The sequence below is a fragment of the Apus apus genome, chromosome 5 (assembly GCF_020740795.1).
Source record: "Apus apus isolate bApuApu2 chromosome 5, bApuApu2.pri.cur, whole genome shotgun sequence".
Lineage (NCBI taxonomy): Eukaryota > Metazoa > Chordata > Aves > Apodiformes > Apodidae > Apus > Apus apus.
This window is the reverse complement of record NC_067286.1, coordinates 21,235,863-21,263,099: the sequence shown is the minus strand read 5'-3', so window position 1 is coordinate 21,263,099 and position 27,237 is coordinate 21,235,863.

Genomic DNA, 27,237 nt, shown 5'->3' with positions numbered 1-27,237 from the left:
TTGGCTTTCACATTTTGCTGAAAACACCAAAATTTTTACCTTTAGAAACTCAACTTCCTGTTGGTACATTATGAGCTCTAAAGTATGCATTACTAGGTTTTGCCATGAAAATTTTCAACATAAAAGGCAAAAAAAATACACCCTGAACATACTAAGATATTCTTCAACTTGGAGTTGAAAATTAAGAATTATCTTTTTTATTTGTCTTATTTAATAAATAGTCTTGTGGATGCTCTGACATTATGTTTCTACTCTCGTCCTGTACACACATGTATATATACACAAATGAATCAGAAGTTATTACATATGCTCTATAAAGTAGCAGTAGCATATTTCTGTGTATTAGCGCATTATTTGCAACAGTGAACTCTCCAAATACTGTTATTTAATCAAATTACTGTCATTTTTATCCCACTCAGGCCTATGTGATCATTTCTGACTCAAACACCTAGATCTATTTTAGTGGATATGGTTTAAAATACAAAATACTGGTGTGAAAGGGTCAGTTAAAAAACTTCATAAAGATCGAGGCTCAGTGGCTGAGAAATGCTGGTGACCTAATTCCTGTTAGAGGTTAGCAAAAATATTCTGATTTGGAACAGCGAAAAAATTCAGTTTGAAAGTTCTCACGAATCTGTCAGGTTTTGGAAGTCAGAGACTACCCTATGGAAAAAGATATTACTGAGTAGAACAAGTACTCTTCAATAAAGGAATTTTCATTCCCTTAGAGGTGTGAGCAGTGGATAAAGAGTCTTTTAAGTCTTTCTGGTGGAATTTCATTGGCAGAGCTTTTGCTTTCTTGCTTGCTTTTAAAACATACATGGAACAAGGACAACATCAATATGACAATTTCATAATGAACTTTTCAACAGTGTCTTGTTCTTAGCTGAAGAAGGGCAAAATTTTGTTGCTTAATTTGAGTTCAAATCTAATTTGAATGGGTGTTAATTGTACTTGTTATTTGAGTAGACTAATTTTTCTGCTTTGGCATATCTGTGGGAATAGAAAAGATGTACAGCAGTTACACAGCAGAAAGAAAATGTTAAAGTGGAACAATAGTAGAAAATAAGTTGGGAAGAAACTTTAGTAGATAATCTAGTTAATATTTCTACATATAAACTTTATAGATAGGCATTCTAACATATGAAAAAACACATTACCTGTACTTTGATAATGCAAGGTAGTATTTCCTTTCTTCCTTTCCTTTTTTGTCAAGTGCCGTGAGCCATCATGAAATCAAATCTTTGCCTGTGATACTTGTAGTTTCATGAACCTTAACATTTAGTGTACATATCTGAAATTAATCTGTATTGTGACTATGTGTTGTAAGAGATAAACCAAAATCAGAATCTTCTCGGTTTCCCAAATTCAGATAAACCAAGGCAACATATCAATTTTTCCTACACTGACTATATTTGTGTGATATTAGAATCACTCAGTCTGATAGGATAGGTGTTTGTTGCTATAGAAATAGTGAAAAATAGAATTTGGAATATTTCTTGTGAAAAAATTTTAATAAAAACAAATGAAGATTCAGGCTTATGAAAATCACAGAATCACAGAATCCTAGGGGTTGGAAGGGTCCTCAAAAGATCACCTAGTCCAACCCCCCTGTCAGAGCAGGATCACCTAGAGCACATCACACAGGAACTTGTCCAGGCGGGTTTTGAATATCTCCAGAGAAGGAGACTCCACAACCTCTCCGGGCAGCCTGTTCCAGTGCCCTGTCACTGTCACAGTAATGAAGTCCTTCCTGATATTCACATGGAACCTCCTATGCTCCAGTTTGCATCCATTGCCTATCACTGGATATCACTGATAAAAGCCCGGCTCCATCGTCCTTACACTCACCCTTTACATATTTGTAAACATTGATGAGGTCACCCCTCAGTCTCCTTTTCTCCAAGCTAAAGAGACCCAGCTCCCTCAGCCTTTCCTCATAAGGGAGATGTTCCACTCCCTTAATCATCTTTGTGGCTCTGCCCTGGACTCTTTCAAGCAGTTCCCTGTCCTTCCTGAACTAAGAAGCCCAGAACTGGACATAATATTCCAGATGCGGCCTCACCAAGGCAGAACAGAGTGGGAGGAGAACCTCCCTTGACCGACTAGCCACACCCCTTCTAATACACCCCAGGGTGCCATTGGCCTTCTTGGCCACGAGGGCACAGTGCTGGCTCATGGTCATCCTCCTATCCACCAGGACCCCTCGGTCCCTTTCTCCTACACTGCTCTCCAGCAGGTCAGCCCCCAACCTGTACTGGTGCATGGGGTTGTTCTTCCCCAGATGCAAGACTCTACACTTGCTCTTGTTGAATTTCATCAAGTTTCTCCCTGCCCAACTCTCTTGCCTGTCCAGGTCTCACTGAATGGCAGCACAGCCTTCTGGTGTGTCAGCCATTCCTCCCAGTTTAGTGTCATCAGCAAACTTGCTGAGGGTACATTCTGTTCCCTCATCCAGGTCATTGATGAAAATATTGAACAACACCAGTCCCAGTACCGACCCCTGAGGGACTCCACTAGTCACAGACCTCCAACTAGATTCTGTCCCATTGACTACAACTCTCTGACTTCTTCCTTTCAACCAGTTCTAGATCCACCTCACTACGTGACCATCAAGCCCATACTTCCTCAGCTTATACAAGGATGCTGTGGGAGACAGTGTCAAATGCTTTACTGAAATCAAGATAGACCACATCCACCGCTCTACCATCATCTATCCACCTAGTAATTTCCTCATAGAAGGCTATGAGGTTAGTCAAACATGACTTACCCTTGGTAAAACCATGTTGACTGCTCTTGATGACCCCCATGTCCTTGATATGTCTAGAGATAGTGCCAAGGACAAGTTGTTCCATCACCTTTCCAGGGATGGAGGTGAGGCTGACCGGTCTATAGTTACCCGGGTCCTCCTTCTTGCCCTTCTTGTAAACTGGAGTGACATTTGCTATCCTCCAGTCCTCAGGCACCTCTCCTGTTGCCCATGACTTACCGATGATGATGGAGAGTGGCCTAGCAATGACCTCCGCCAGCTCCCTCAGCACTCGTGGCTGTATTCCATCTGGATCAAAGCAAACTCCTCCTTTGTCCTGACTTCTTCTGGGGCTTTAGGGATCTGGGGCTCCTGAGGTGAGTCCGTAGCAGTAAAGACAGAGGCAAAAAAGGCATTCAGTACCTCTGCCTTCTTTATATCCTCTATCACCAGGGCACCCACCTCATTCAGCAGTAGGCCTATATTGCCTCTATTGCCTCTGCTATGTATTTGAAGAAGCCCTTTCTATTGTTGTCGCAAGCCGGTACCGGGGGGCTACTGGCTGTCAGGATACTTTTGCGACTCCCCTTCTCAATGTGGAGGGGTTTTTGAATAAGACCGAGGGTCACACGCGGCGCTGCCTCTCACGGAGGAACAGCCACTGCAGGACCGTATTTCAGGGGGGTAGTTAGAACGCACCCCCACCCCACCACGCTCAGAAATTGTCTCTAAAGCCAAGGTTTACTCCACAAACTAAATGGTTTATTAAGGGTTAACACAAACTGAGGGATGATGTTTGGGGAAAATGCAAATGTGAATGGCTACCAGAGATATAAATATGTATGTAGTGAGAAAGTGTCCTTTAGGGAGGTAATGCAAAAGGTCCTGTGCTTTTAAGGGAGAGGGTTAAGGACCACAGGGAGGAGGGAAGGAGGCAAGGAAGCCAAACATCAGTCCTCCTTAAGAGGTCACGCTGTTTGAATGGCTTGTCCAGCTTTGGTCGGTGGCCGGAAGGCGGGACGGCAGGTCCATGGTGTCGGAGGGGCAGCCTCTCGGCAGCGGGTGCAGTGCCCATTGGTTTCCCCTCAACCGGCAGCAACACGGGGAGGGGGCTCTGGTCCTGACCCCAGGGCTCGGGACCCCGGCACGCTCGGCGCTGAGGCTCAGGCTGGATCCGGGGCAGGCAGGGAGGCAGGGTCCCAGCACCAGTGTCCGCAGCAGGGGGGTGTCCCACGCAGAAAGCATCCGAACGAGCCTCAGAGAGGAGGGAAGGGCCCACCTGCTGCACTCACCACCTTTGATACCCCCTGACCCACCTGTCCAGTCAGTGTCAGTGTCACTGTCCAGAGCCAATGAGCATCCATGAGCCCCACGTTAAGGCGGTGACTGCCAGGGGCACAGGATGACTTGTAGCCCATTCTTTCTGTCCCGGATGGCATCTGTTGTTTTGGGTTCTGTTGTCCTTGAGAAGCAAGTCTGTTTTAGTTCGTTAGCTGGGCATAATCAGGAGAGGCCTTCACTGGCTTAAAAGGCATTTTGTTTAGACTTATGTGGGGAAGAAAAGAACAATTTCCCACAATTGTCCTTGATCTGACTTGCAAGGTTAAGTTCCAAGGAGGCCTTAGCTTTCCTAATTGCCTCCCTACATCCTCTGACAACAGTCCTATATTCCTCCCAAGTGTCCAGCCCATCCTTCCATGATCTGTAGATTCTCTTTTTCCACTTGAGTTTGCCCAGCATTTCCTTGTTTACCCATGCAGGTCTTCTGGCTCCCTTACTTGATTTCCTACGCATTGGGATGCTCTGATCCTGAGCTTGGGAGAAGTGGTCCTTGAACACCTTTTGATCAGTAGACTATATTTTTTTCTTTAAAAAATGAAAGAAGAAAACCCCAACTTGTTCTCATGTTTAATAGGTGGTTAATACTGATATTGCCATTACCTAATATCCCCTTTGTATGCCAGAATAGATCTAAGACTATGAAAACCAAACATTTATTACAATGATATTAAAAATTACTGTCAGAATTATACCTAGTATCAAGATTTACAGATGAAAACTGAAAAACAGTATCACCAAAAAAACCCATAGGACTTTGGAAAGGCCTTTGATAACATCTCTCACAGCATTCTCCTAGAGAAGCTGATGGCACATGGCATAGACAGGTGCAGTCTCTGCTGGATAAAAAACTGGCTGGCTGGCTGGGCCCAGAGAGTTGTAGTTTATGGGGTTGGATTCAGTTGGTAGCTGGTCACCAGTGGTGTCCCCCAGGGCTCAGTTTTGGGGCAAGTCTTGATCAATATCTTTATTAATGATCCAGGTGAGGGAACTGAGTGCTTTCTAAGTAAGTTTGCAGATGACACTAAGCTGGGTGGACGTGTTGATTATCTTGAGGGTAGGAAGGCTCTGCAGAGAGACCTGGACAGACTGGATCAATGGGCCGAGTCCAATTGTATGAGGTTTAACAAGGCCAACTGCTGGGTCCTGCACTTTGGTCACAACAACCCCATGCAAAGCTACAGTCTTGGAGATGAATAGTTGGAAATCTGCATGGTGGAGAAGGACCTGGGAGTGCTGGTTGACAGCCAACTTAACATGAGCCCCCAGTGTGCTCAGGTGGTCAAGAAGGCCAACTGCATCCTGACCTGCATCAGAAATAGTGTGGCCAGCCAGAGTAGAGAGGTGACTGTGCCCCTGTACTCATGCTGCCACACCTTGAGTACAGTGTGCAGTTCTGGGCCCCTCACCATGAGAAGGATGTGCTGGAACATGTCCAGAGGAGAGCTACCAACGGTCTGAAAAATTAGCCCTGTGAGGAGAGGCTGAGGGTACTGGGATTCTTCGTTTGAAGAGGAGAAGGCTGAGGGGAAACCTCATTGCTCTCTACAACTATCAGAAAGGAGGTTGTAGGGAGGTGGGAGTTGGGCTCTTCTCTCGAGTGAATAATGACAGGGTGAGAGAAAACGGCGGGGTGCTGCCCCAAGGGAGGTTTAGACTAGATATTAGAAAGAATTTCTTTACTGAAAGAGCTGTTGGACAATGGAATAGGCTGCCCAGGGAGGTGGTGGAGTCACCATCGCTGGAAGTATTTAAAAGAAATGTAGATACAGTGCTTAGTGACATGATTTAAGCACTGAACAGTTAAATTAGGTTATGGTAGGGGGATTTAGGTTGGGGTTGGACTTGGTGATCTTCAAGGTCTGTTCCAACCAGGATGATTCTGTGATTCTATTCGAGTTAGCATAAACAATACACACTTAAAAGATTCTACAACCGACTTCTATGGTTTGAGCAATTTCTATTGCCATGGCAATTGGATCTAATAACACCATTAAGGTTTTTTGCTTCTTTTTTTGTTTCTTTTTTTTTCCCATGGAAGAATGAAATCCCAAAGAACACTTAGTAACTAAACAGCAGAGAACTTTTAATTTTACATTTTTATCCATTCAGATATAAAAATATAAATGTAAGCTGAAAGTATTTACTTTGATTCAGTATGTCATAGAATTAAATTAAGAGAAAGTTTGATTATAATTTCAACCTGGCTGTTAATAGAGATTTTGTAACTATCTTCACAGTTAAAATAAGCTAAACTGAACTAGTGATACAAAGATGTACACAGCACTGGTTTTCATAGAATCACAGAATGGTTTGGGTTGGAAGGGACCATCTAGTTCCAACCCCTCCTGTTCATTCAGGTGAACAGAAAAAAATATGCCTAAAAGAAAAGGAATGAAAAGAAGTAGATAATTCCCCTCAGTTTTTCATTTCCCTCCGTTTTTTTAGCTCTGGGTGTCCTGAGCATCTGCCTGTGTCTGTGCTGTGCCCCTAATGCCCTGCCAGCCTGGGTGCTGTCAAAGCCTTCTGTCATTTCTCCTTACACTTTTATGTCCCACTATTACAATTTGTTCTATGTTCTTACTTATGCTACAAATCTCTATGGCAATATGAATGAAAAGGTTAAAATTCATCCCAAAGTCAAGAATTAACATCTTGCTATGCTAAAGAGGCTCTTATGATCCCAAAAGGCAAGAAAGAGTCATTACACTTGCTCATCAAATACCTGCTAAGTCCTGTACAATTCATGAACCAGATTCATTGGAGACTCATGCACTAAGGATTTGCCATCAGAAAATATAAAACAGAACAGGGACTTAAATACATCCAGCTGTTGTGCAGAAATGAAGGATTCTGTCCTGTTGGAAACCACAAGCAGTATAATAGGAAATGGCAGCTTGTAATATCTTCCCAGAGTAGTACCTAAAAAACCCTCACTTGCTCTCACATGATAAAGCGTTCATGTTATGACCTGAAAGGCCTGCAGCCAGATAGAGAAAAAAAAGAGCAACTGGTTGCTAACTGAAGTTTTGTCATCACCCCAGAAGAGGAAAATTAGAAGATGATCATTTTTCTTTCTGATAAGCTATTCTGACACCTAAATGGGATATTAAATGTGCTATAATCTAGAATTCTTCAGATTTTGTAATGCATGCAGCTGAACTGCGTTGCAGGGTAATAGAATCTACAGGTTTTCTTTATTCAGGTTTTTAAATACAGTAATAACATAAATACTTTCATACTGCTATATCCTGGATCATCTGTCCTAGGCTACACTGCATACTAACTATTATATTCTTTTTCTGTCATCCACTGTGCAAGTTAGCAACATTTCCTCACACTCATTAAGTGAGAAAGATCCCCTGTGTAACCTTTTTTAAACATCAAAGATACTAGTATCAGTAGTAACAACGGTACTGGCAAGACAACAAGTAAATCAGACTTTTTCTGTCTCTGCATTTGTGTGTAATTTGAACCAGTTTGATAGTAATTCCCATTCTACCAAATTAGTTATCTGTAACTTCCGTAAGGGTTTATTATGGTACCATTCTATAGGCCCTAAAAAGTAGTATTGCTCATCTGTTTCATGTAGTAGACACAATGTGCATGTGATTTCTTCAATGCAAAACTCAAAATTGATCATCAGCACATATCAAATTATATATATTCAGTTTGCTCTGGAAATGGTAGAAAACCTTGTAAATCCCCTTCTATGGAGTGTATGGGTGTCATTGTTTGGTCAAACCAGCTTTTTTTTTCAGTTGAAGTGGTAGTTACTTGTGATTAAGCCCACCTACTTGAGACTTCTATTTTGGGAAAATATTAATAACTTCTTGGGCCTCTCTTTCCCTTGATGAGGGATGAAGAATAATAGAGTACTAATCTAAAAATAAGACCTCTAATCCAAGCTAGTTAAATATGTAGTATCAATTAGTGCTTAAAAAACCCCACCATATCGGAAAATCAGAGCACAAGAGACACGTTTTTAAAATACCTATATCAGTAGATATTAGATATGCAAATATCTTTTGAAATGAAAAGGCAACAGGAATGCATACAAAGCTAAGACTTGTGACACACAAATTTTAAGTATTAGGTAGGATACAATTGGTAAGTCAAACCGAAACATACATGTATATTTCTAGTAACTCTATATAGGCATTTTGCACAGCTGTGATGGCATAGCTAGCTGCAGTCTATACGAATTTTACATAACTTTTAGTAATGTGACCACCAAAAGTGTGAAGAAAGACAGGTATATTTGCACACAGAAGGCATACAAGAGATAAAAGTTACTAAACAAAGAGAAACGTAATGGCAAAGTACTGCTAGTTGTTGGGACATTTGCCTGAAAAAACAAGGATGACAAGTGGTATGAAGATGAGAAGAACCCATGCTTTGGAAACAGAGAGTAAATAGCATTAAAATGTCAAGCAAAAGTAAAGAAAAAATATCAAAGGGGAAAGAAAATATTGCTTGCCACTCTTCTAAGTAGTTGTATTTTTTTTCTTTTTCTTTTTTTCTTCTTTTTTCAAACATTGGGAACTTGGAAAGCAACATATTCAGAACATAGATTACTGCCCATTGCATACCAAACTTAGCAGAGTCTATGATTAAAGTGAAAACAATCTCTGGTCATAATGAAGAGTGTGGTAAAAAGTGGTTGACAGGGTAGTATTTCTGTTCAGTAACAGGTAATGAGCTACACAAAGGTATACATGTTACAGGCTCTTTAGGAAGGATGGGCAAGGCAAGGGGGTGTTGTCCTCTAGGCCAAGGACCAGCTGGAGTGCATGGAGCCCCACCTGGATATTGATGAGAAGCTGACTGAGAGCTTATGGGTCAGGACTGAAGGGAGGGCAGGGACTGGGGACATTATAGTGGGGATCTGTTACAAGCCACCCAGCCAGGAAGACTGAGAAGAAGAAACTCATAGACAGATAGGAGTAGTCTCACATTTACCCTCTCTGGCCCTCATGGGGGATTTCAACCACTCCAAGTGACAGAGAAGCCAATAAGGAGAGATGCTATGCTGGACCTTGTTCTCACCAACAAGGAGGGGCTGGTGTGGAATGTGAAGCTCAAGGGCAGCCTGGGCTGCAGTAACCAAATAGTGGAGTTGAAGATCCTTGGGTCAGTGAGAAGTGCACACAGCAAGTTTGTTACCCAGGGCTTCAGGAGAGCAGACTTTAGCCTCTTCATGGACCTGCTTGGCAGAAGAGTACCATGGGGTAACATCCTGGAGTGGACTAGAGCCCAAGAAAGCTGGTCAATAGTCAAGGATCACTTCCTCCAAGCTCAGGAACACTGCATCTCAACAAAGAGGAAGTCAGGCAAAAACACCAGGAGACTTGTATGGATGAACATGGAGCTCCTGGACAAACTCAGATACAAAAAGGAAGCCTGCAGAGGGTGGAAGCAGGGACAGGTAGCCTAGGAGGAGTACAGAGAAATTGTCAAAACCACCAGGGATCAGGTTAGAAAAACTAAAGCCCAGATAGAATTACACGTGGCCAAGGACAACCAGAAAAGCTCCTACAGGTATGCCAGTGATGAAGGAAAGAATAGGGACAACGTGGCCCTCTCCAGAAGGAAATGGGAAACCTGATCACTCAGGGTATGGAGCAGGCTGCAGTACTCAATGACTTTTTTCTTCTGTCTTCACTGGCAAGTTTTCAAGACACAGCTCCCAAATCACAGAAGGAAAAGACGGACTGAAAGAATGAAGAACCACCCACAGTAGGGGTAGATAAGGCTCAAGACAATGTAAGGAGACATGGCAGTCTGGTGAAGTTCCCACTGACTGGAAAAGGGAAAATATAACTCTCATTTAAAAAAAGGAAAAAAAGAAGACTCAGGGAACTACAGGCCAGTTGGTCTCATCTTTGTTTCTGGAAAGATCATGGAGCAGATCCCTTTGGAAAATGTGTTAAGGCACATGGGGAATAAGGAGGTGATTGGTGACAGCCAACATGGCTTTGCAAAGGGCAAATGGTGCCTAACAAATTTGGTGGCTTTCTATCAAGAATTACAGTATTCGCATATAAGGGAAGACTAACTGATGTCATTTACCCAGACTTGTGCAAAGCATTTGGCACTGAGCCATATGACATACTTGTCTCTAAATTAGAGAGACATGGACTTGATTGACTACTCAGTGGATAAGGAACTGGCTGGACAGTCACACTCAAAGAGTTGTGATCAATGTGTTGTTTCCAAGTGGTGACCAGTGACAAGTGACTTACCTCAGAGGTTGGTATTGGAACTGGGATTTTTAACATCTTTGTTGGCAACATGGACAGTGGGATTGAGTGCAATCTCAGCAAAGCCAGGTGTAAGGTCCTGCATAAGGGTCAGGGCAATGCCAAGCACAATTACAGGCTGGGCAGAGAATAGATTGAGAGCAGCCCTGCAGACAAGGACTTGGGGGTGATGGTTGATGAGAAGCTCAACATGAGCCAGCAATGTGCACTCGCAGCCCAGAAAGCCAACAGTGTCCTGGGCTGCATCATAAGAATCATGAACAGCAGATCAAGGGAGGTGATTCTCCCTCTCTACTCTGCTCTTGAGACACCACGTGGAGTACTGTGTCAAGTTCTGGGTCCCCCAGTATAAGAAGGATATGGAGCTGTTGGAGCCAGTCCAAAGGAGGGCCACAAAGATAATCAGAAGGCTGGGACACCTCTCCTATGAAGACAGGCTGAGAGAGTTGGGCTTGTTCAGCCTGGGAAGAGAAGATTCCTGGGAGACATGATAACATCCTTCCAGCACCAGAAGAGGCCTACGGAAAAGCTGGGGATACACTTTTTACAATAGCAGGTAGTGATAGGATAAGGGGGAACACTTTGAAGCTGAAAGAGGGTAGATGTATATTAGATATTAGGAAGCAATTCTTTAGAGTCAGGGTGGTGAGACACCGCAACAGATTACCCAGGGAAGTTATGGATGCCTCCTCTCTGGAAGTGTTCAAGGTCAGGTTGGATGGGATTTTGAGCAACCCAGTCTAGTGGAAGGTGTCCCTGCCAATGGCAGGGAGCTTAGAACTAGGTGGTCTTTAAGCTTGCTTCTAATCCAAACCATTCTATTATTTTATGATATATTCTGTGGGAAGACAAAGAGGCACAAAATACGGTGCATTATACTCTTTTACAGCTTTCTCAGAACTCACATAAAGCAATTGATTACTTAGTTACGAAGCTGAACATACAATCTCTCGCTATGCTCAACGATTTAAAGCTTTGCTGTTTAGTTGTGCCTTAAAATACTGATCAGTTAAAACATGTGTAAAGCTTTAATAAGCACATTTTTCTAACAATTGTAGCTGTGGTTGGAGAGTGTGCCACACCCTTGGTGTTTACAAAATAGTCTCCTATTTAGTTGTCTTCATGCTTTGTGGTCATTCATGGCTGCAAACACAGAGGGAAGAAACAGTACTCTTCTTTACCCTGTAGTTGTCAGTAACAGGAATAAAAGCTCTTAATTCCCTCAAAGGTAGTTTTTCTTAAAGAAATCTGTCGACGACACTATCCTGACCTAAGTGATCTCTGACTGAAGAGTTACTAGTTAACATTTTTTTCTCTCTTTGTTATTATCATAATCATACTGCAGGATAGAAAAGAGACTACAATTTCTGTTGCATTTTTCTGCCTTTGTTAAAACCTATTATTTTAGTTAATCATGCTACTGCAAGGGAAGGATATATCCATTTGTCATTCCTGAAGAAGAATGCCAGTAATAACAAAATGGAAGGCCAGGCCAAAAAGCACAACTCCAGGTTGTGTTGACATTGATGACCTGTTATGAAAATAAGAATAACTGAGTGATGTAGTTAAGTAGCTTAAACAGGAAGCAGGGAAGAAAATGTCTCTTGACATTCTTTTTGGAAGCAAATGCAAGTTAGTTTATGTGTGTGTTAAGGAATTAGATCACTGTGATGGAAGTGTAGAGCGTATATATGATATGAGTATTATATTTTAAAATGAAATTTACTAAATTATTTCATTACAAAACATGTATATGCTAAATTATTTGTCTGTATAAAATACTCTATGACCTGATATTTGGCATTCATGACTGTGATCTTTGATGATTCACACCTTGACAGTGGTCGCATTGCTCATACACTTACTTATTTATCCATTGTATCTTACTATGCTCTTACAGTTTTCTGAAGTACTTATATACTGTTGCTAGTACCATGACTTTAGTATGCTTATATTTAGGTTCAAGGCACATGAATATGAATTGTACCCTTCTTAGTGAACTTAGAATTTATAGATGTTACAGGCCTCTGGTTTGGCTATATTACACTTCAAAACATATTTTCTTCTGAACTGCTTCAGTTCAGAGGGGAGTAAAACCTCCAGATTTTTGAAGTACAACAGCAGTTCCATTGAATTCACAAAACTATATTTTCTGGTATTAACAAGGACTTGGTTTGCCAGCCGCTGGTAAATTCTGAAGGTTTGATGATGATGTATTTGAGCTATAGCCAGCTGCTGCCTGGATATGGAAAATGTACAACTGCAGTTTCATTGCTATGTGCTAGCAGTCCTATGTTCTTGATCCATGCTAAAATTACACATAGATACACACACACACAAAAAGATACCAATATAACTCATACACCACCACAAACAAACTTTTCTCATTTTCTTTTTTTTTTTTTTTTCAATCAGGATGTTAGAATCATGGTCTTCATGGCAAGAAATGTTGATCTGTAATTAATTTTTTTTGTACAGATACTGATTCACTAATCAGAGCTCAGCTCACTGAATCCTATGGAAAAACAGGTTTCCTGAGCCATAGGTTGTAGACTACTGCAAGTTCTAAGGTTATTGGCACCTTTCTAGCAAATGGTAGTAACAGAAATTCAACCATGTGTTAAATCTTTCTATTTGGTATCATACCTTGGTCATTCCATTTAGTGTTGTCCTTAGGATCTATGTATGAATGTATGCAGATTTGCTGCAGGATGCTGCTTAGAAATGTACATCTCTAGGCTTGGGATAAACATCTTGTTTCATATCTAATAACCTGTTTGTTAGACAACACATCTAGATATGACTACAGCATAGTTCTTCAGTTTTTCTAAAAATTATCTGCCCCATGCAAGAAGCTCAGTAAGTCTCAGGTCAAAAAAACAATAAACCTGCTCAAGAAAGAAGCTGTATGGTGGGTCCTGTCATATATAGACTCATTGTTCTCTATATCTGAGTACCAGAGCTTTTCATTAGACATATACCAGTAAGTATTCTGGAAGAAAAACAGAAAATTGAAGAACAGTGAAACAATTCTGCTGTACGATCTACAGGTCCATTACTATTGATTTTATCTTCCAATTCTAGAGCTTCCTTTCCATATTTATTTGATGTTTAAGCTTTGCTGCCATCAGGGTTCTCCTATAAGACTGGCATTTCGTGACATTATAATACATAAAGGTATCTATGTGCCTTGACAAGGTACGTGTAGCAGTAAGCCTGGGAAGCTAACATGCCTGGAGCAACACTACAGCTACATGAGAGAGGGATATGCAGTGTTCCACACTAGGACTTTTAAGTGCTTATGGAGTGCCTCCATTCTGTATGAAATATATTCTGAACTGATTAATTAATTCCTTGGCACCTAGACTACTTCCCCCTTACTCTTACTACAGCTTACTTTACATCAAATACATACACTCTTCTACCCACTTTTCAAGACACTAGTATGCTTACAGATTGCAGTAAAGGCCAACTGTGCTTCTGAAAGCTTAGGTTAGTATTTTAATAAACATTAATAATAAAATCAGTTCTACAGTAGAAATAGGTCATGCCTCAATCTGAATTTGCTTAAGCTCAGTTTGGCTCTGCCAGGGTTCAAAAAGTGCACTAATCCAGCAGCAGGACTGACATCACAGTTTTCTCAGAACACTCAGTAGAAATACCATAATACAGAAAACAAGTCTTCCAACCCAAAATGCCGTTCAAAATGCTTTCTAAAATTAAACTAATTTACATTCCAAATACTGGAAAATATTGTATTTTTCTTCCTACAATCAGTAATTCTTCTTGTCCCAGTAAATCAAACTGAGTTGGAATGGGACACTTAACTACCTGAATACAACATGGCAACTTTGAAGAATGGGTGTGCAAGGCAATTATCTATAAAACCTTTTTCTGTGCACTCCAGTTAGGAAAATTCACTTCATCAAAGAAAATAGAATGCCAGAGGCTCATAAGGCCAGTACCTTTTTAATCTTGTTTCTTCAAAGAAAAAAACCAAAACAACATGACATTCTCTTGAATATAAAGCTTGCTCACTTGACAGTGATACAAGATGTGCTTTTACAGGATAGAGAGGAAATCTGCACATTTGTCTCAGTGTTTATAGAGTCATTGCTCAGCCCTAAAGATGTTCTTTGAGCTCATTTGAGATTTCCAGCTAAAGCAAATGTCACTTGCTGCAGAATTATTATAAAAACAATTATTTTCATTTACAAATATGACTACATGCTGGCAGCTTCCCAAGATTCTCCAGAGGATTTTCAGTCTTTACAGAGAGACATTCAGGCGAGCATATTTCCACTTTTCCTTAATATCCTATTTTTAATTCAGCTATTAGCCACTTGCAAATAGCTGTGTCCAGTTGTAGTTGCTATATATTATGATGGCACTAAAAAATATCAGGAAAATATTATTTGTGAAAGATAATATTGCTCTCTCACTTTTCACTTTTTATGAACATATTTGGCAGCAACTTTTATCCTATCTCCTAGAGTGCAGTGGGATTTAAATGGGATGGGGGAACAAGAATAAAAATTTAAAATGAGATTTAAAATAAAGTAGTATATATTGACAATGCAATATTATGGTACTGAAATGCAGGATATTTTCGCTTAGTGGCAGTTATTTTTATTATGCAGGATATATTTTTTTGCACACAAAGCAAAGAGAATCCCTATTCTAAAACATGAACTTTTCCCTTTCAGCTCTAGTATAAATACCAAAGGAAATACAAAAGTGTTCTATGCTGTTAAAAACAAATGTCTTGTTTTTCTCCTGGCAATACTGTCCATAATGATGTTAATTGTACAAAAGAGATCATGAGGTTGGAAAAAATTTCTAATGCATAAATCATTAACTGACTAAATTTTTTTTAATATTCATTGTGGCTTTGACTAATAATTTCATTTACTTGTGTTCCCAGGCAATGTCTAGGTAAAGCTAAACTATTTTTTTTTTTTTAATGTATCACTCATTATTGCTGAATCTCTCTCCAGGACTTGGAATATAATACACATATTTATAAACAGGCTAAGTAAGCAGCTGACAGAATAAGGTAAGTGAAAAAGAAGGATAGGAACATACTTGTGACAACTTTCCTTCCTGTTTTTTTCCAGTCAGAAAATACAGCTTTTGTAAATTAAGTATCAACACATGAACCTTATCTGAAAAATATGTGAACTGAGGCTACTTAAATCTAAATCAATGAGACAGCAATAAATTTATGTACATTTTTTTTTGCTGAGTAAAAGCACATTGGCACAAAAATTTATCCAGTGTCAGTCACTTTATATGTATATTCACATTCTAACTAGATAGAATTTCTTAAGGGATTAGAAAATGTACTCAGTATGAAAGCTCTTCAGGAGTTAAAAACACTTGACCTTAAAGAAAGAGTGTGGGTAGCTGATTATGGAGTGAATGTATTCAAAAAGAGACGCAGAAAGCTTTTAAGTTTTTTTTCTCTCTTTACAGGAAGACGGCAAAAGGTGTAAGGTATGTTGTCATACACTGAAGGCATTTCAGTGGATTTCAAGGAAATCTTTTTCCTCTAAAGCAATACTAGCATGCAGAAGTCACAGAGGAACAGTAGCTACATTGCATTGGATATTCTTATTTAGAACAAGTACCCAGGATCAATTTAGAGGATGAGGAATGCATATGTAACATCAGCCACACGTTGAACTGTGTATACTTTTAAGAATAATGACAGTGTCCAATAATATTAGTAAAGCTGTTTGTTGAAAAGTAGAGATTTCTAACTAATGCCAAGAGACCTAGTAGAACAGATAATAGTTTTTCCTTTCCTTTTCTCTTCAATGAACTCATCATCTTGATAACTGATAGTCATACTAAAAAACACAGAAGCTGGAAATGAAAAAAAAATCTTCAAGCCAGATGAGTATCCCTCCAGTTTCTGCCTCCAGCACTGGTTGGTGTGTTGAAGAGTTTAGGGAGAAAAAAAATAGTACATTGATTCAGATTTGCTACTTTCAGTTAAATAATACTAGCCTGTCTTTTGGTCTACTGAGGAAAAACTTAAGCAGACAGAATAGAGTCAAATGGAAGATAAGAGAAAGGTGTGGGATCATTGCCAGCAGGAGAGGAAGGACAAAAGACATCCATCTCTGTCTCCAGTTCCCTGGGAAAGAGCCAGCCACAGTATGGCCGCATGTCAGCGGTACAGGGCAGGCATGTGACCAAATAAGAGGCACAAGGCAGAGGATAAGCCTAGCAGTTTAGATTTTGACACCCAATTGCTGTGTAGGTTTTGACATGTTCTGCAAATAGATCTGTTGCATTCTATTTTCCAAAGTTGGTGGATTTCTACAGATTTCAACTGTGTAAATAAACAAGCAGCTCTTTTCTCACATAATGCAGCTCTACCAGTGTAAGTGTGGAATTGTTGAGACACAATACAAGAAATAATTCCCTGCAGAATTCAGACAGCTATTGATACACTTAGAAATAAACTAGAGAATAATGATAGCTACTAAGCTGAACTCTGGGTTGGAGGATGGAGGAAAAGAAATACAATATGCTTTTTAAAAGTTGATATAATAGTATCAAGTATTTAAACAATCCAACAATGCAGTTGCACTCCTGTCTGAATAAACAAACAAATAAATTCTTTATATGTAGGCAAAATTTTCTCTTTTAAGAAGAATTTCACACTCCTGATTGAATATCTCTACCTCATTTCAACCAATATTTTAACAGTCTTTCCAAGGAGCCTTGAGTGCTTTGTCCATATTGCAGTCTCCTAGTAAACTATGCCAAACAGTATGATGACCTACAGTACCCAATATTCCTATAAAAATAAGACTGTGTCATAAATATATTTTTCTCTCCAGAAAGGGAAACCTGAAGGAGTTGCTCAATCTCCAGATGAAAAAGCTACTGTTTCTATAGTTTGGCAAGTAACAAAACCTATAATAAAATTTAATTCTTCTGTGGTATAGGTTCTTGTGTGGTAAAAGGAGAAAGAAATAAGTATTTTAAGTATACCAGAGTGCAGAAAGTTCATGTGCACTTTAAAATTAAGAACACTATCAGGCTTTCAACCACAATAAATTACTGGTGCTAGAGTAGCTTGGAGGAGAAAAACAAAAAAAAACCCAAACAATAACACCTATTTTTACTTGTAAGCTTCAAACTGGATTTTTTAAGGTGACAGAAAAAGTCATCAGCACAATGAGGCAGAATCAGAAAGTGTAAGTGCTTATCTGTAGAATTCATTAATAGAAATAAGAAAGCTGCACACAACATCTTCTCCTACTTATGCCAACTTTTCATCTCTGTTCTTGAAATTAGTGAAACTATACAACAGATCAGACTATCCTACTGTTTATCTGGCTGTAAAGCTATGAAATACAACCCTGAAAGTACTGACGCCTATATTAAAAAGGAAGGCAAAAGATATAAAATATGGTAAATAACTTATTTTTATAATAGCTGGAGTCGACTGCCACCTTGGCTGTGAAACAAAATTCAGAGCTTCCAAACCCCCTTGCTTTCTAACACTCCTCACCGAAGTAGGAGAGTAGGTGTGGTAGGGCAGGGATTTTGAGATAAAGACCCAATAACAGCAAGCTGTTACTGAGATGGCATTCTTTACTGCAGCTCTGGGACAGCACTGGGGAATCTCCGCTATAAGTGTTCCAATGAGTTAGCAAAACACAGCAACTAATATGCACCAAAACAGCTCATATTCAGCTTTATGCCAATAAGTTCCCAGTGAAATTATGCATGCTTGAGCGTGTCCTCAACAGGTGGGGGTCTTTGTTAATTCCAGTCCTTTGTCTTCTTTGTCCTGTCTCCCACCCTGGTCCTGTCTCGAGTCTCCCGCTGGTAGATTGCCCACTGGGGTCAGAATCAGCATGAGTGTTGTCTGTTGGTGTCTGACAGGTCTTAAAAGACTTGATGTTATCGCAACCTGCAGGATGCTTGGTATAACTGACAGTTGCACAAAGCAACTTTTAAAAGTAACTCATTCAGCTAACTTACTACAGCAAAGTCATCTTTTTAGTAAACCTCTACAACTATCAGTTGTATTAACTGAAAACTCAGAATCAACTAGGATGACATTTTAGTTTTTCTTATGACATAATTATAACATGTTAAAAAAATTTAAATAATTATGTAACATAGCAATTATGAGAAAGAGACATGTGGAAAAGCTACTAGTTCATCTGATTTCTACATCTAGACCTGCCGTTCCTCAACTAAATTTAGAACACAAACAGTAGGAAAAAACCTCAAATACTTATATAATGAAATCCTTCAATGGAATTCAGGTACAATATACTGATAAAGAAATAGTAATTAATGCCAAAGTTGCAAAGAGTTTTTTGTTTTGTTTTCTTTATTTTGTTTCTGTTTGACTTTCCAAAGCCTTAAACTTTTTACAACTTGGGACTTCTTTTATGTCTTTACAGATTCCCTAAACCGGGATTTGCGCATATGAGCGATAATTCCAAAGCCAAAATTTCATTTCAGAGCTGATGGAGCCTGTAGATACAGAAGTCCATTGACTTGCATGCATAGTCTGTATTTTTCTTATATAATTCTGGATAAAGAACACAGTGCAGCAAAATTATGATGTTCCAAGCCACAGAACAAGCTTTGGCTTTACAGTTAACGAGTTATGTTGATATTCCTAGAAGTTACTACAGTAATTTCTCTTAATTGAATCAGACCCTGCCAAAAAGAGAAATACAATACAGGTTGGAGTGGTGCAAGGAAATCAGAATCTTGCAGAAATAGAGGTTTCTGAAGAGATTCACTGTTACTGCCTCAATTATTTTAAAAATAAATAAGTATACATAAAATTAACATATGTAAAATACTTCATTAATGTGAGATTGACTCATTGAGAAGTAGTAACGAGCAGGAATTAGCCTGCTGCCAAAAAAAGGGCTCCACAGTGGAAGGCTTGTCCCAGAAAACAATTCACACCTGGTAATTACTCTCAATAGGCTTGCATACAATGCTACGCAGGGTGTTTATCCACTGTTTAGAAGCAATACTAATTTAATTTCTTACGTTATAGTTTTAAGTGAAATGAAATCTTAACAGTAATGATTTATTTGTAAATCATCAATTAACTCATTATAGCATTTGCCAGAGGACCCATGAAGATCCAGAATATCCAAAAGCTATGTAAATAATATTTCAGTTTTGCTGAAGGTTGTTGATGGTGAGATTACACAAACTCAGTATTTCAGGGCAATTTCTATTTCAATCATAAGTTGTTATTTAAAATCTAAAATACATCTTTGTATCAAGAATAAAACCCAAGAAAACACCTCACAGAAGTTTCATTTAAATTTTCTAATTAGAAACTATGTCAATCAAAATTGAAGGTTTTAAAATAAGGTGTTTTGTTGTTTTTTTTTCAATGGCAGTCAAAATCTAAAAATTTAACTTTACACACTCGGAAGACTTAAGACTTACATTTTCATTCTGTTTTCCATGTTAATGCTTGATATTTTTATATTTGACATGTCTTTGTAAAAAATGTTTGACTGAAAATACTTTCCTACCTGTACCCATCTGTGTACCTAAAACATTGATTTGACCAGTGTCGCAAGCCGGTACCGGGGGGCTACCGGCTGTCAGGATACTTTTGCGACTCCCCCTCCCGATGTGGAGGGGTTTGTGAATGAGCCCGAGGGTCACACGCGGCGCTGCCTCTCACGGAGGAACGGCCGCCGCGGGACCGTATTTCAGGGTGGTAGCTAGAAAACACACCCCCCCTCCACCACGCTCAGAAATTGCCTGTGAAGCCAAGATTTTCTCCACAAACTAATAGGTTTATTAAGGGTTAACACAAACCGAGGGATGGTGTTTAGGGACAATGCAGGTGTGAATGGCTACCAGGGATATCAATATGTATGTGGTGAGAAAGTGTCCTTTAGGGAGGCAATGCAAAGGTGCTTTTAAGGGAGAGGATTAAGGACCAAAGGGAGGAGGGAGGAGGGAAGGAAGCCCGACGCCAGTCCTCCTTAAGAGGTCGCGCTGTGTGTGCAAGTTTGAGGAAAGGAGTGTGTGTGTGTGTATGTGTGTGTGTGAGGTGATGTTACCCTCCGGCGACTTGTCCAGCGTCGGTCGGTGGCCGGAAGGCAGGGCGGCAGGTCCGTGGTGTCGGAGGGGCAGCCTCTCGGCAGCGGGTGCAGCGCCCGCTGGTTTCCCCTCAAGCGGCAGCAACACGGGGAGGGGGCTCCGGCCCCGACCCCAGGGCTCGGGACCCCGGCACGCTCGGCGCTGAGGCTCAGGCTGGACCCGGGGCAGGCAGGCAGGGTCCCAGCACCAGTGTTCGCAGCAGGGGGGTGTCCCACGCAGAAAGCGTCCGAACGGGCCTCAGAGAGGAGGGAAGGGCCCACCTGCTGCACTCGCTGCCTTTGATACCCCCTGACCCACCTGTCCAGTCAGTGTCACTGCCCAGAGCCAAAGAGCGTCCTTGAGCCCCAAGTTAGGGTGTTGACTACCAGGGGCACAGGATGACTTGTCACCCACCCTTTCTGTCCCGGACCACATCTGTTGTTTTGGGTTCAGTTGTCCTTGAGAAGCAAGTCTGTTTTAGTTCGGTAGCTGGGAATAATCAGGAGAGGCCTTCTCTGGCTTAAAAGGCATTTTGTTTAGACTTATGTGGGGAAGAAAATAACAGTTTCCCACAGTATATTAGCAGTGATTTTTGCTACTTATATTTTAATCAAAACACAAAGGTTAACCATTAAAATTACGGCAACTTACTATTCAATTCTATACTAGGCCTAAAATATTATTTTTCACCTTTAAAGGATTCTACAGTCTTAATAATGAAGATTACTTAATGTTAAGTTTACTAATAAAGACAGTGAAAGAGTTAATATTTCTCACCTTTGCCATGCCACAGCTGGGTTCCCCAGTTCTCAAGAATTGGTCTCTCTGGCAGGCATACCTGTCAGAGGAGAGAAGGTCCAGCAACCTCAAGGGGAAGTATATGGAAATAACTGTTCAAAAATGGGACCAGGCTTTTATAGAATAAAGTGGATTGATTGCTGTTATTTAACCATTAGTCATATTTCCAACATCTCTCATTGGAGAATGAAAGGAAAACAGTAGAAAAAACCATGAAGGCCTTGTTCTCACAAAGCAAACTCTCTTGTTTATCTGTTCATTCTTACTTTATCTCTGTTTTCGGCCTAGTTGTGCCTGGGCTGAGCTCCGTGTTCTTCAATACTGAAGAGCAGCTGGTGTTATGAACATCCACTTGGCCCTTTGTTTATAATTTTTGAGGTTGTTACCAGCTCAGAGTTTGCTAGGCTGTTTCCTCTCTTATGGGAATCTTTCACTACAGGCCCAGGCCTGTAAAACTGAGAGACAAAAAGCAGTTGAATCATAAGAGGGAAAGTGAGGAAGGCATACTGAGAGATGCAGCATCCTGCTACACTCTTACAGTAAAAATATCTTTACATGCATTCAGAGGTATTTCAGTGTTTTTCTGTTTGTACTAATGATCATGGTCAGCAACAGGTTGTAACTCAACTAATTATCAAGTTGCTTCAAGAAAAGCATAAGTGATTCTTATTCCAAGTGGTTTTCTGCAATTATGATGAATTTGACTTATTCTTAGCTGTATTTATAAAATGTTCACACAGAATCACAGAATATTAGGGGTTGGAAGGGACCTCTGAAGATCATCGAGTCCAACCCCAATGCCAGAGCAGGACCAACAAAAAACAACTAGGGCAGATCACTCAGAAAGACATCCAGGAAGGATTCCTTACAGTCCTTTCCTGCTTCCCCATGGGGTCCCTGCCATAGGAGAGAGTGCTCCAGGAACCTCTCCTTCATGAGTCCTTCCCATGTGGTCCAGAGCAAGCTGCTCCAGCCTGGGCTTCGCACACAGCCACGGGCTGCTTCAGGAACAGTCACCTCCCTTGGCACTGGTGTCTTACACAGCTGCATAATCCAAGTCCACTGGCACCTCTCCAGCCTGAAGTCAGGTTGAGAGAGCTCAGGTGTTCAGCCTGGAGAGGAGAAGGCTCTGGGGAAACCCAACAGAGATCTTCCAGTATCTGAAGGGGCTATAGGAAAGCTGATTACAAGGGCCTGTAGTAATAGGATGAGGGGCAATGGCCTTAAACTAGAGCAGGGAGGATTTAATTGGAGATTAGGGAGAAGTTATTTACTATGAGGGTGTTGAAGCTCTGGAACAGGTTGCCCATAGAGGTGGTGGAGGACCCATCCCTGGAGACATTCAGAGGCAGGCTTGACAAGGCTCCGAGCAACCTGATCTAGTTAAAAAAGTCCCTGCACAGTGCAGGGGGGGACTAGATGATGTCTAAAGGTCCTTTCCAACCCGACACATTCTATGATTCTATAATGCTATGATCCTTCCAAAGATACTGTAAGATTTCACACAGTCCTCTAACATAATGAGGTTTAATTTTACATCCTTCAGTAAACCTTTTTTTTTTTCCTTCACTCACCACAGCTGATGAAACAGCAAGGATTCAATTTCCAATAGAAGTTTCTAAAACAAGTTTCAAGTAAAGCTGGGCAAATGAACACTATTTTGTTCTGCACAACCCAATCTAAATGACCTCTGTTCTTTCTAACAAAAAGGCAAAGGGAATTAGAGAATGTTCCAACTCCAGAATAAGAATGTTGCAGTGACCATTGCAGAACTAGTGTGGTTTTTTTAGTAATTCAGGTTTTATAAAAACACTGCATATTTTGTATTATCTCTTATTTTATGTAAACACACAATTAATTTGAAAGCAGAAAATACTTATGTGTCTTGGCTAGTTAAACATATGTGCAGTCATATACCTACATCTGATATGCATCCTGCTGGGCAATGTATCATGTAGAAAATCAATATTAATAACTGTGGCATCAAAACCTGAAAAATTGCAGATAGGAAAGAACTTGCGGAGTATATAAGGTGCTTTTGCTTCAAGCATCTTCTGTCTAATTTTGAAGAAGAGAGTACTGGAAAAATTTATAATTAAACAGAATAAGGCAAGAATAATAATGGAAAAAATCAGATATACTACCAAGCATTTTCCAGAGCCAACTGCATCACAAAAATAATATAGTGACATAATTGTTAGAATTACTTATTAAATTGTTTGGACTTCAAATTTTATCCACCTAATCTCAGTAATGCTACTGAGTTTTCTTTCAGTTGTCCCTTGGTCTTCCAATTCCATCTCTTTTACTAAGGTGCCTAAGCTAAAAAACAATAGCCTTTTCAGCCTAAAGAAGTATCATTCTATCTTTAAAAAATGTGCTCTGTGCATAACCCTTGAATGGATGAATTCTCAAAAAACCCACAATGCTCAGTGTCACCTGCATATTGCAGCTTTTCCACAGGCAGTTCCAGTATCTTTGTCCTCGGGGCACTTATGTGAGATCATGGAGATCTTTATGCCCAAGAGCAACACATGAAAAAGCACAACATCTGCCTACATATCACCAAAGAAACCTAAAAGACTCTTGGGTTTTATGAGGTTAAACCAGTTTAAATTAGTTTTGAGTATTTTGCACATTGTCACTTGTTCATCTTAAAACAAGATGCAGATGGAGTTGGATGGCCATATGTCCCTTGACTCAGCTGCCAGCAGTCAGCCACTTGGCAAGCCTAAATCAAAGAACATCTCCATTATATTTAATGACACACTGGACATTTTGCTGTGATTCCTGCCAGCAGTTTTATAATTAGGAAGCTCCTGAGTAGAAGGAAGATGTAAAATTGAAAGTAAGTGAGGTGCTTCAGACTCAAATATTAGTCTGAAAAATAAGTTGAAATAAACATTGAGGCCTTTCAAGGACTTTAAAAAGTTAGTATATTTATTTACAATGTTATTTTGTCCTTGAATTTACTAGTCAAACCAAATGTATAATTATTATTATTATTAGGTTGAGTGGGTTCTCCCACCTCATCCTCAAAATAGATAGAACTGAAATGGATTGACATATATTTTTAGAAGTCCTCCTCTTCTGACTCAGAAAATCTCCTTTCCAGAAGTGAGGCTAATTCTGAACTAGATCAAACACTAACCAAATGGTACAACTGATATTAATTTCTGAGCTTTGTTTTCAAACCCACAAAAGAAAATAAAAATCTAGCCTTCACCAGAAAAAATACCCAAAATACTGCTGAATAATATTTGCTGAAACTTCATATAAATACTTGACCATAATAATAAGGACATAATCCCAAAGAACAATTTTTGCCTGAATATCTTGTTGGAATTAAAGACAAATGTATTTCTCATTACTCTTGTGAGTTTCAAAACCACAAAAAAATTGGGTAAGTATGCATTAATGACAGATACGAAGCTTTGTGGTAGCTGGTAACAAACACAAAGCAGACATATAGAACATTCACCATCCAATTGTCCCAAATCTGAGCTCTTTAAGTGGTGTACAAAGAGCTGATCAACAGGCAGAGTCAAAATATTTGTATTTATTAGAGTTCTGTGCAGAAAAGGGTGCTAGGCACCTACAGTAGTAGCACACCCTGGTTACAAACACACTTTATTTATCTGATTTTGCATCCATAAACACACATGTCTATTCTCAACTATTGGTTAGTTTTTATCCCAATATCATCTATTGGTTAATTTTGTTTCTCGCTTTCATTTAAACATACAGTATCTACTTATTAAAATACACATGCTCAGAGGGTGAAAGATTTCAGGAGGAGGTGGGTAACTTAAACTATGGAGGTGAGTTTTAATATTTTAATGAGCTAAGTTCACCTAAAGCACACAGAAATAAGAACCTTCCACAGCAGAACTTCACATTTCAGCTGCAACTTTCTGTTCTACTTATGAGTCTTAGCAATACAATACTCCCATCCTTAAGCTGAGAAACCAGGAATTTGTTACAATGACAATGGAATCCTGAGCTGCAAAGCATATGAGAAACACTGGTCTTTGGTTTGCAACTTTTTATCCTTGTATTATTTTTACAATGCAGTGAGCATTGACCAGCAGTGTTTTCACAGGACCACTGTGTTGGATTTAGGCATTTAAGTAACCCTGGTATCGAATAAACTTCAACAGAGCTATTCTTAGATTCATTAAAAAATGACCCATCCAAGAGCTGCTCTTTCTATAACAGTTCAACTATTTAAATACATTTTCCATAAGGTTTATGCAGTTTAAATGCAGTTTAAAATTATTTCCCTAGGCATGTGTGGCAGCTGATTAGCATAAACCACATTATAATATTATTGCAAAAAATATTTCTCTTTAAAAGAGAAACACATGTATGACTTTTTGTAGCTTAAATTTACTTACCATTCCTGGACTTTTTTGAGAATTTCAATAAATTCCCATAAACTTCTCTTTGCTCCTGAAACTTGCCATTTTTTCAATCTAATCAGATCAAGCATGTGATTATGTGATCAAACTTACCAAGGAAATTAAGCACTGCTTAAGCACTAAAAGTATTAACTTGAAGTAACTGAAATTCCTATTAATGTAATAAATTTGAAACAGCACCAAGCTAAGCGGTGTGGTTGACATACCTGAGGGATGGGATGGCAACCAGAGGGACCTGGAGAAGCTTGAAAAGTGGGCCTGTGTGAACTTCCCAAGGTTCAACAAAGCCAAGTGCAAGGTTCTGAACCTGAATCAGGGCAACCCTTGGTATCAGTACACAATAGGGGATGAAGGGACTCAGAGCAGTACTGCAGAGAAGGACTTGGAGATACTGGTAGAGAAAAAGCTCAACATGAGCTGACAATGTGCACTTGTAGCCCAGAAAACCAACTGTATCCTGGGTTGCATCAAAAGAAGTGTGGCCAGCAGGTTAAGGGAGGTGATTCTGCCCTTCTACTCTGCTCTGGTGAGAATGCACCTGGAGTACTGCATCCAGGTCTGGAGTCCTCAGCACAAAAAGAGATGGACCTGTTGGAGCAAGTCCAGAGGAGGGTCACAAAGATGATCAGAAGGATGGAACACCTTCCCTATGAAGAAAGGCTGAGGAAGTTGGGGTTGTTCAGCCTGGTGAAGTCTCTGGGAAGACTTTATTGCAGCCTTTGAATACTTAAAGGCGGCTTATAAGAAAGATGAAGACAATCTTTTTAGCAGGACCTGTTGCAACAGGACAAGTGGTAATGATTTTAAACTAAAAAAAGTAGACTTAGACTAGATATAAGGAAGAAATTTTTTATCATGAGGGTGCTAAGACACTGGAACAGAATACCCAGAGAGGTGATAAGAAGCCCCATCCCTGGAAATATTCAAGGTCAGGTTATATGGTGTTCCGAGCAACCTAATCTAGTTGAAGATGTCCCTGTTCACTGCCAGGCAGGGGTGCACTAGATGACCTTTAAAGGACCCTTCCATCCCAAAGCCTTCCTATGTTTCTATTTTTAATTTCTGAAAACAGACATGTAAGAAATGTCAGCTGTTAACATCTGTTTATCACATTTCTTAGCTTACTAAAATTAATAATGAAAACAAAAATCCCTAAATGAAAAAAATATTTTTTTTTTAATTAAATCAAACCCTTAAAATTTATAACAAGATAACACTTAGAATCACAGCATCAAAATGTTTGTGCTTGTTAATGGCCAAAGGAACATAAATTGAAGGTTTATGTAAGGCAAACAAAACCAGTTTTGATAAAATGGTGTATCTTCACTGTATAATATTTGCTGAATATAATCCTAAGAGAAAATACAGAAATTTGATGACAAAATCTGGGATCTTCTGCCAATTTTAAACCCATGGAAGCTGAAGTTAACATTCAAAGGTTGTTTATTTCCAATTCCTTTTAGTGATGACTGTATTAATTTAAACATCACCATTAATAATTGTGTAATCTAATAACAAAAAACAACTGGTTTGTAGATATGAAAACAAAATACTGAATCTTAAA